We start from the raw sequence: 10,100 nt of genomic DNA, 5'->3' as shown, positions 1-10,100 counted from the left end.
GCTGGAGTTGCTGCTCTCTCTCTATTTTTCATGATTTATGATTCAGAAGCAAGACAGGGGTGGAGGGTTGGGGGGGATGCTTGCTGCTGGGTTGCTGGTTTTTTTTTTTTTAAAGAAATTATGCTTTTTTTTTCTGAGAAGCCTTGAAGCCTTGAAGCCACCAGCAGTGCTGTCTGTTTTGTTCCAAGGCCTTGTCTGGACATAATTGACAGCAATATAGACACACTCTTGGAATATAAGGGGGAGGTCGGATTCTGGTTGTCCTCGGTTGTTCTCAAATTACACGATAAAGCAGATGTAGATGTTTTAGATCCTTTAAACCAGAAAGAGTCATAGAGTCCAGTTATAAAATCCGTAACATGTTAGCAGGACTTCTTATAGCTCTAGTCACAGAACAGCCTAGGAACTCCTCACTACAAAGGCAAGGTGCTTGCTCTAAAATTAGTTTGCCTATTTGGGAAATGAAGACTTCCTGTGGTTTGAGGTTCAGCTCTTTTTCTGAATTGTTGCAATCTGTACTCAGGGCCCTTAAGATCTAGGTTAGGTTTCGTTTGGTGTAGTTTTTGCACCCTATGGAAATCAGTTATTAGCACTTTGTTAATATTGTTCACTTAGTTCTTGGGGGAATACTGCCTAAGGTATGCAAGAGGCCATGCCCAATTCAGACTTGGCCAGCAAATTCGATCATGGGTTCATACTATCACAGAAACAGACCAGAGGCAGCGAATTCTATCACTACAACACGTTCTCATTTACTCTTCCCTTCCAAAGGTAAGCGTCATTATTCCACTTTTCAGAGACTAAACCCGGTGAGGGCCTGTGTGTCCACACGCAGGGGCTGACAGACCCATCCAATGCAGGCTTGTGCCTTAGCGGGAAATGAATCCTCCTTCGGTGATCCTGCCGGCACGCCTGGCCGCCAGCTGGGGGCTCAGGACACGCAGGGTCCCCGTCGTCACCTGAGCGTACCTGTCCGGTTCTGGCCTTGGAGAACACCGAGGCGGCTCCCAAGGGCATCGCCACTCCACTAGGCGCAGCGAGAAGAGCGGAGGGATGCCGCGGGCCAGCCTACAGGTGCGGCCCCACCTGCGGCCGGATTGGCCGCGGCGGCGGGCACGGCGGGAGGAGGGCAGGTGATGGATGGCCTGTCTGCCCGCCCCGGGTCCGAGCCGTGGGGGGCCGGGAATGTAAACACGCGCGCGCTCCAGCGCTGTCCGGAACTGAGCGGGGAGAGCAAGATGCAGGCACAAAAGACCTGGCTTGGAATGTTAAGATTCTGAAGATTAGTTTCTGTTCTCTATGGGAGAAAGCAAAACGCACTCTGGGAAAGTGGAGGACGACAAATCTCGCATCATTCAGGACTGATGTTTGACAAATCATTTCGCCATCAGAACAATCCCCAAGCCTTCTCTTCCCAAATTGCAGTTTCTAACTCTCACTTTGTTGTGTATGTGGATGATGCCCTAGCGGGATCTGAGAAACAATATGATATCAGACCTGAACAGTTAGTTGCATCCTCTCATCTCAGACAATATTAAAATCATTGAAAAAGGGTTTAAAAAAATCGGGGGGGGGGGCAGGGGATGCAAGGCACTTTAGATGGTATGTGCAGGATAAAAATATAAGACTATTGGATATTAAGTGCTTGAGAAAACTGTCTCAAAAAAGAATAAAATGTGATAGAAAGATGTGTTCCAGAAACATATTTTGCACACTAGAATGTGTAAAATTTTCATAATTTGCCCGGCTCTTACGTGTTTAAAAGTCAGGAGCAATTTGAATATGTTCTGTTTATCCTTGCAAAAAGATGACAGCCCGTGGTTTTAGGCAATTCGATTTAAGAAGTGTCCTTTTTAAAACTCATTAGGTTGAGAGGAGGGATTGAAGCAAACAGACGGATAACAGGGAAAAATATGTCATGAACCATCATGGAAATGGGGCTGGTAGAGCGCTATTGTATCATCCGGGCTCTTCTTTGGCAACTGAAGGACAGGTCGGCTCCCGGTGAGTATTTTGTCCTATACAAGCCGAAGAGCTGAAGGTAATAGATCTCATGTCAGGGAGTGAAGCAGTCCTGCTTGAACGCTGATTCATTCATCTTTGAGCCTCTGAGAGCAAGAGTTCAGAGCATAGAGTGGCTTTTTTTTTTTTTTTAAATATATGAGGGAAATATTATTTTATCTAATTGAAGTTCAGAATATTCACCATCCTCCTCTGCCTCGCCACTACTGGCACTAAGAAAATGAAAGCCGTATTTAAAATAGCAGTAAGTAAAGGGTGGGGGAAAAATGTAATTGTAATGTATACATGTAAGGATAACCTGACCCCCTTGCTGTACAGTGGGAAAAAAAAAAATCAACAAAAAAAAAAAGAAAAGAAAAAAGCTTTACCAATACCAGCAGAATAAAGTTCAAATAGTATAAAGTTGAAAAAAAAAAATAGCAGTAAGTGAGAGTGAGTCCTGTCACAAAGATGTGCTTTATCTCATTGTGGTTGAAAAGTGAGCAGGGGGAGAAAGAATTTAGTTCCATGCATTTGTTTTTTCAGTAACATGTTGTAATACAGCAAGTTTAGAAAAAAATCCAAAAAAAAAAATGAAAGGAAACCTAATAATTGCCTCGGGGTAACACTGATAGCCTATACAAAAAAGAAAAGAAACAGCATACACACAGAAATTCATGCATGTTTCTTTTGTGAATTATTTTTATAGATGCTTAATACTTTGATAAAAGAGAACATATGGATCCTGTAGGACTGTCTCATATAATATTATGTATGTCAAAATAATTTTTAACATTTGTAGAGAATGACCCTATTAATCAATTTTAATTATAGTGTGATATTTCATGGAGTGGATAGATAGTTTGCTTGACCATTTCCCCATTGTCAGATAGTCAAGTTATTTCTAGATTTCAGTAAAGTAAATAATACAGAAAGGGACATCTTATGGCAAAATTTTCATGTTTGAAATTATTGATTTCAAATAACTTTTAAATTGAATAAATAGGCTATGCTGTATGAACATTTTGAGTCTTGTAATAGTTTTGTAACAGTTTCCCTATTGCATCACAAAAAAAGAAAAAAAAAGTTGTAGCCTTCCACCCTACCAATAGGAAAATATTAGGTCACATGTCTTATAGTACACTCAGTATTTATCGAGAGTGTTATTGAGATATTAATTAAACTATTTGGTAATTAGCAGGTGAAAATTATTTCTTTTTGGTTATTAATAAAGTTGTCCTTTATTCCTTTTTTAAAAAATTGTTTGCTTCCCCTCTTTTGAATTTTTGGTTCTGTTTTTATTTAATTGTTGAGATAGTCCTGAAGCGCCTTCCACATATAACAATAAAATAGAGCATTTTCACAAAATACGTTTTCATGGTGTTAATTTTGAACTAGGGTGGTAACCCTTGGTTAAAATAATCCTAGCAAGAAATCCTGGACAAAATTGGGCCAAGTTGCAGTTTAAAATGATCTATTGCATTCAAGTTTCCAGCAAGCTTCTGCTTTCCCTCCATTGTGGCATATAAAACAATATTATCATCTGTGAAATTATCCCAGAAACTTAGGTACCCTAAACTGATGCTCGCACCCCCTTGCTTTCTAGCCTGAAAATTTGTGTTGTTTTCTTAAGCTGTGATGTGGTCGTTTAAAAATGTCTCCGTGCGTTTCAGCACCTTCCACAAGTGCATCAGTGCTCAGTAAATAAAGTAGCAGCCCATGTCCCTTTTAGCAAAAGCTATATATCTGTTCAGACTTGTAATTTGCTCCGTTTATATCCTTTGCCCTTGAACTCTGGTTATTAACGCAATGTTTCTCCAAATGATGCCATATAACTCTGCTCGGAGCACATTCACGGTGACACCACGCAAACATTCCAAGGGCCAGGGCCAGCTGAGGAAGGGAAGAAACGACGACGGCTGAGTTGTGGGAGTTGCAGTGCATTACTCAACACGGAGTGGCTGTAAAACTATGACTGTTAATATTCAAATTGCGACAAGACCAGAGCCAGACTTTGCTACTATTCTGAGGTCTGGTTAGAAAGCAATTTAGCAAAGTAACTTCCATTAAAACAAAACAAAACAAAAAACAACCAGAACACGTCTTCCAAGAAATGAACTAAAAACCTTTTAAAGGATTTGAGGCAGGTGTTCTAGTTATAAATCTCAAAAATTATTTGTGGTGGGCTTGGGGAGGGAGGCTGTTCAATTGTGAAACATAGGGCATATATGTAGTGGAATGATAGACCAAATTCCTTTGTGTAAACTGTAGTGACATATACCAATTGTTTTGTTAAGTAGTTTGCATCCTATATCTTATTTAAGACAATTGAGCATTGACTGGGTTTAATATTGTTTTCATTTAAAAATAAAAATAAACTAATATTGAGTGAAAGTTTGGAGAGGGAATGAGACCAGGTTCCCTCAATACCTGTGATGGGAATGTACTGATTAACTAAATTGATAATTTAGGTATGATTGCAGAGACTGCAAAACCTACTTTGGATCAGAAATTTTTCTCCCATATTTTAGAAAAAGGCATTTACAAAAAGATCCCTTTCTTTCAACATGAGACAGTCATGCATATGCAATAACATGCCCAAGAAAGAGCTTGTCTGTATTAGTCTGTTTTGAAGTGTTATATTTGTTTCAAAATAATGTTTTTAAAGTTTACTTTCTTAGAGCTCTTTATTTAAATAGATTTTAATAGATTCGCATTGAAATAACTTTACTGCAAGAGTCTTTTTTTTTTTTTTGGCATTTTACCTTGAAGCAAATTGTTCATAGCGATGAGATTTAATTTGTACACCTCCTCCCCCCCAATCCTATGCTATGCATAATGCAGTTCATGCAAAAAATGTTGACGGGGAATGAGAAAATAATATACCATCAAATATCGAATTTCATGCTAAAACATAAGCTTCTGTGGAACCTCTGGGCACATGTCTATATTTTAGTGCTCAATGTGTACTTTCAGAAAGAAGTAAGGAAAGAAAATCTTCTAACTACTCCAATCGACTGCACTATTAATTTTTTAAAACACAAAACATGATTTGAATACATTTGCATGTGCAAATACACACATGTGAATATTGCCAATAGAAAGTAAATAAGCCATAGGTTCCCAACAACACCAAACACATTCTTACTATATTAGCTGTTCACATTTTGGAATTATTTCCAGAGGAAAATGAATTCTAGATTTTGAGTAAGATGTATTAAGAATACTTCGGAAAAGTCTTTTTTTTTTCAATATGGAGCTGTCCATTTTCTTCCTATTCTGTCAAGGCTTTCATTCTAGAACCTTCTACCTCCCTATCTGGGCACAGCTGTCATTCTGGGCTTTCCCTCACAACCATCCTATTGTGAGATGCTTCAGCTGTTTCCAGGCTGGATCGCCTCTGTTGTGTATCTCTTTTCTTCTTCTTGGTTTAGTCTTTCATCTATGTGGTGCCCATCCTACTATGACAGGCTATAAAAAGATGGAAGAGATTTGAAGTCTAAATATATTCCTGTTTTACACACTCTGTTAACTGGTAGTCTGCCTGGGCTAGAATTTTAGGGTAGAAAAATCTTTTCCTTTTTAGTTTTACAGGTATATTTATTGAGAAGCCAATTTTGGGTTATTTTTTTAAAAAGTAAAAATAGATGATAAAGCAATTGAAATAATCAGTGAAAATGAGAGACATAGCCCTGCAAATAAGAGTTTGATTATTTGTGATAATAAAGCATTTTTCAGTTCCTGACAAATTTTACTTAGAAATACTAAAGTACTATCATGCATAATTTTCCACCTTTCCAGAAGGATCTAATTATGCATACCACATATCCTGGTGTTTTCTTAAGATTATTTTAATATTTACATTGTTTAATGTGATTTTTCTGTAGTGACATGTTAATTATCTCAGCAATTGATTATTCCCAATATTAGTAGAGGATGACTGAGTACTAAGTGAAATAGGCAGAATGTATGATGTAGCATTGAGCTGGTCCACGTCGGCCAACAAAGTAAAAGTCACCGCCCATTAAAGAAGATTGATTTCTATTATGAGATTATCAAAGAGCAAAAATTAAAATAGGAGAAATAGATTATAGAGGAGTTATATTCAACAGTGCAAGATTTAATTAAAGTAAGTTATTTCAAATTCTACCGGCATATGCAAACTCTAATAACCTGAGTGCTGGGCCTTAAATGTACTTTCATAAAACCTTAAAATAAAACCTACTATTCAGTGAGGGAACCTATTCTTCTGAATATGTGATTCTCTGCATTTTACTTGAGTAAACATTCCAACTTTACAGTGATTTATTGAATCAACCTCCATAAATTCTAATTAACAAGAAAACTGGTAGATAATCTAAGAATGCTCTGTGATATCATTGCTCCCCAGAATTGTACACAGTGAAGTGAAAATCAGAGTGGATATAAAGTAAGATTTTAAAAATATCACCAACTTTAATATCATTCTCATAAGCTTCACAAGTCCAGGGCAATATATTTCAGGCTTGTGAAGGTCAATACAAAATGACAGATTGAAATACTGTACGTGACTTGCAAAAGTCATTTTTGGGCAAGCTGTTTTCCAAGATCTAAATTAAATTAAAGTTTACCTTGTATCAGACATTTTTATTTTAACTGGATTGTGGCCTCGTTTTCAAAGAAGATCGCTTTTATCGCTGGTTGTCAAATAGATATTACCATTGTGAAAATGAGCTTGATGGCATGTGGCAAATATTGATTAAGTGCTCGCCCTATTCCTTGAAGAAATGATTTTTTATCATTGGGAATAAAATGCCAAGGGTTTGTTGTCATAATTTGCAACTTCTTCCTGAGGTTGTAATTGATAGAGGGAGTGTGTCTCAGCGTTTATTAACACGAGATGTGATCCAGACACGGTTGCGTTCAAATCCCATGTCTCCCACTTATTAGAAAACTATTTAACCTATCTGTGGTAACTGGTTATCTCATGTCTGGAGATGAGAATAATAACTGGTGTTTGTCAGAATTCAACAAGTTATATAGCATGGAGCCTGGCTCAGGGGAAGCACACACATAATCTAGGAGTCATTGTTGCTGTTGGTGATTTTGTCTTTGGTCTCACATCTGTGTTATTATATATTTATTATATTTTGCTATAATCCTTTCTACCAACTGGCATTATAATTTTAGTGCCCTTGGTTTTGTATGCTAATGGCATTAGAGATGAAGATCCTGAAAGGATATATTTTTAACCATATCAAACTGGTTCTCTGTGAGTTTCCTACATTTTCCCCGTTTTAGAACCCTCATCACCTGATAGTGGACATTTTTTTGACTTGCATGGTTTGTATGGTTTTCATAGTCTCACTGCTAAGAGCTTTCTCTGAATGAATCTGATTTAGAGATGAGCTATTGCTTGTTAACTTTCTTGGTTAACTCTAATTCTCCACTTTTCTTTTACAGAATCTGCCTCATTGCTGCCAAGGAGAAGCCAACCAGACATGGGATGCAGCCCTACCTTACCATTGTGGTGCAGTTAAGGCAGTCCTCCTCGTACTTTGAGGGTCCTTGTCGTATGTCCTATCATTTAATGAGTCATGAGATGGATGAGCTGTATCGACTTGATTAGTGGTGCCTACTTCAGCCTCAGTTCTTCAGACTGGGTCTAAGCTTATTAAGCACAAAGTAAAGGGAAATAGAATTTTGGTCACATTTTATTAAACAGTGTTTATATTAAACATCTTATTAAACACTAGTTTTCAGAATAAAGAAAATGTCCCTCATGCTCTCCAAAAGTGACCAGTGAAGTTTCTTATTAAGTTTCTTGTTTTTTTCTTTCTTTCTTTTCTTTTCTTTTTTTTTTAAGGGATGCATCTGCTGCATATGAAAGTTCCCAAGTTGAATGGGAGCTGCAGCTGCTGACCTATGCCACAGCCACAGCAACACCAGATCTGAGCTGCATCACAGCCTATGCCACAGCTTGCAGTACTGCTGGATCCTTAACCCACTGAGCGAGGCCAAGGATCAAACCCGCATCTTCATGGATACTAGCCAGGTTCTTAAGCCATTGAACCACAATGGAAACTCCAAGGTTTTCCTTTTTAAGTGACACCATGAACTCATAGACTTATATATTTGATATTTTCAATCCAATTGTCAGTCGCCAAGAAAAAAAATAGCATTATCAGGCATAACACATTAAACAATACAAACGTACATTTTGATGAATTTTAAGGTACACACTCTCAGGTATAACTTCACTAATCACTCTAGATGTCTTTCACAGGTCCTATATCTGTAAAAATTAATCGAGAGTTTCATTTATATTTATTTATGTAGAAAGAAAAGCTTTTTAATTTGGGCCTCCAAACCCTCAGGTCCAAATATTTGAGTGAATCTTCGGTAGTCTGAACACCTCAGGAGGTGGCGCTGGGCAGAGCTGGGCAGAGAAGGCCCAGTGTCCAAACAAGTGCTGGCAAAGCTGTTACACTGTAGAAGGAACTATAGGCCATAAGGGAAGTGGAACCAGCCACCGGCTAGGAATAGAGCCAGCTTTCCTTTTCCTCCCAAGTTATGGAGGAGACTATTTCAAAATAATGGTCATAGTAGATGATCCTTAAAAAAATTAAAGACAATTATTTTAGAGCAGTTCTAGAAAGGCCGAAAGGAAGGTTCAGAGGTTTCCCATATACCCCTGCCCTATTCAGGCATGGCTTCCCCCATTATCAACATTACTTATTAGAATGGTATATTTTTTACCAAGGATCATTCTACATTGATGCATCATAATCACTATAAGTTTGTGATTTATCTTAGAGTTCACTTTTGATGATGTACATTCTATGGGTTTGGATAAATCTATGACACATATTCATTGTTATAATATCATACAGAGTTTATTCACTGCCCCCCAAATCCTCTCAGCTTTCCCAATTCATCTTTCTCCCCCATGCCCACCTCTAGCAACCACTGATCTTTGTAGTGTCTTCATTGTTTTACCTTTTCCAGAATATCATAGTTGGAATTATAAAAGATGTAGAATTTTTGGGTTGGTTTCTTTCACTTAGTAATATGCGTTTAAGATTCCGCCATGTCTTTTCACAGCTTAATAGCTCTTCACTGTGCTTTGTACATACTAGATGATAAAGAAGCATCTTTTGAAGGGATTAACATCTTTTGAAGGGATTAAAGGGATTAATGAAAATGGGTCACATGTTATTCTTATATGACCACTAAGATTATCAATTAACTGATCTAATCAACTAAAATGTCTTTAAAATGAAAAGGATGTCCGAATGGTTAAGCAGTTACCTTTATAGGTGTATGTATGAGATAGAAAAGAGGGAGGGAGAAAGAAAGAGGTTTCTTCCTTACCAGCTCTTGAACTTGGACAAGTCATTTAATATCATATAAGAAAATGGATTGGCCTTATACTTCTCAAAATGTCACCTTTGAGGGTTAAGACATATATGGAAACATTTGGGTAACTGCCAATGCTAGACATCAGTAATCCTTCAAATGTTAGCTGCATGCCCCTGGATACCTTTCTTTAGTTGCCTTTCATTCCCACTTTCAATTCAACAAATCCCTCCCCACAAAAAAAACCCCATACAACTTTATTGAAAGAAATTATAGAGAACATGCAGACAGATGATAGTTATTATGTTTCAGTAGGTCAAATTGTTCAGACCTTCCATAATATGGGCAGTATAGTGTACCATGTTATCTACCCTGTAAGACTTTGAGCTCTTGTTCAAGTTGCCTAATGGAACTCTAACTCTCTTGTGTTCAAATCTGGGTAAAGTTACCTATACATGTAAAAACTTTTACCTGAATTGACAAGAATTAAACTCATTACATAACTACCTGATTTAATAAAGTAGTCAAAATTTCTTCATACCTAAAATGTGCTCTTTTTACCCCCTAATAAACCCCTAGTTATCTTAGACATTTTATTGTGGGAAGATATTTGAAGTAATTCAAGACAAAGTACTAGTATTCTAATACATGAAGAGTTCTTACAAATCAGTCAGAAATTCCACAGAAGAATGGGCAAAACATGAAGGGTGATTTCCTCAGGAAAAAAAAAAATGCAGTAAATATGTGAAAAAGTAAAATAG

At 37.4% G+C, this 10,100-nt stretch overlaps 1 long non-coding RNA gene across 1 annotated transcript; it reads left to right on the top strand.

Moving 5' to 3' along the window:
- The first annotated feature begins 344 nt into the window (after positions 1 to 344).
- On the top strand, positions 345 to 9,873 carry LOC146401784 (uncharacterized). Its single transcript, XR_014809306.1, has 3 exons — positions 345 to 771; positions 1,868 to 2,004; positions 7,444 to 9,873. It is a non-coding gene; the product is annotated as an uncharacterized LOC146401784 (long non-coding RNA).
- The last annotated feature ends 227 nt before the right edge of the window (positions 9,874 to 10,100 follow it).

The sequence above is a fragment of the Sus scrofa genome, chromosome 7, assembly GCF_054392235.1.
Source record: "Sus scrofa isolate SSC_HxYL_T2T_F1_AM1 chromosome 7, Sscrofa_HxYL_maternal_Yorkshire_Landrace_v2.0, whole genome shotgun sequence".
Lineage (NCBI taxonomy): Eukaryota > Metazoa > Chordata > Mammalia > Artiodactyla > Suidae > Sus > Sus scrofa.
The sequence above is the reverse complement of the archived record's forward strand: the minus strand, read 5'-3'. Positions and strand labels throughout refer to the sequence as shown.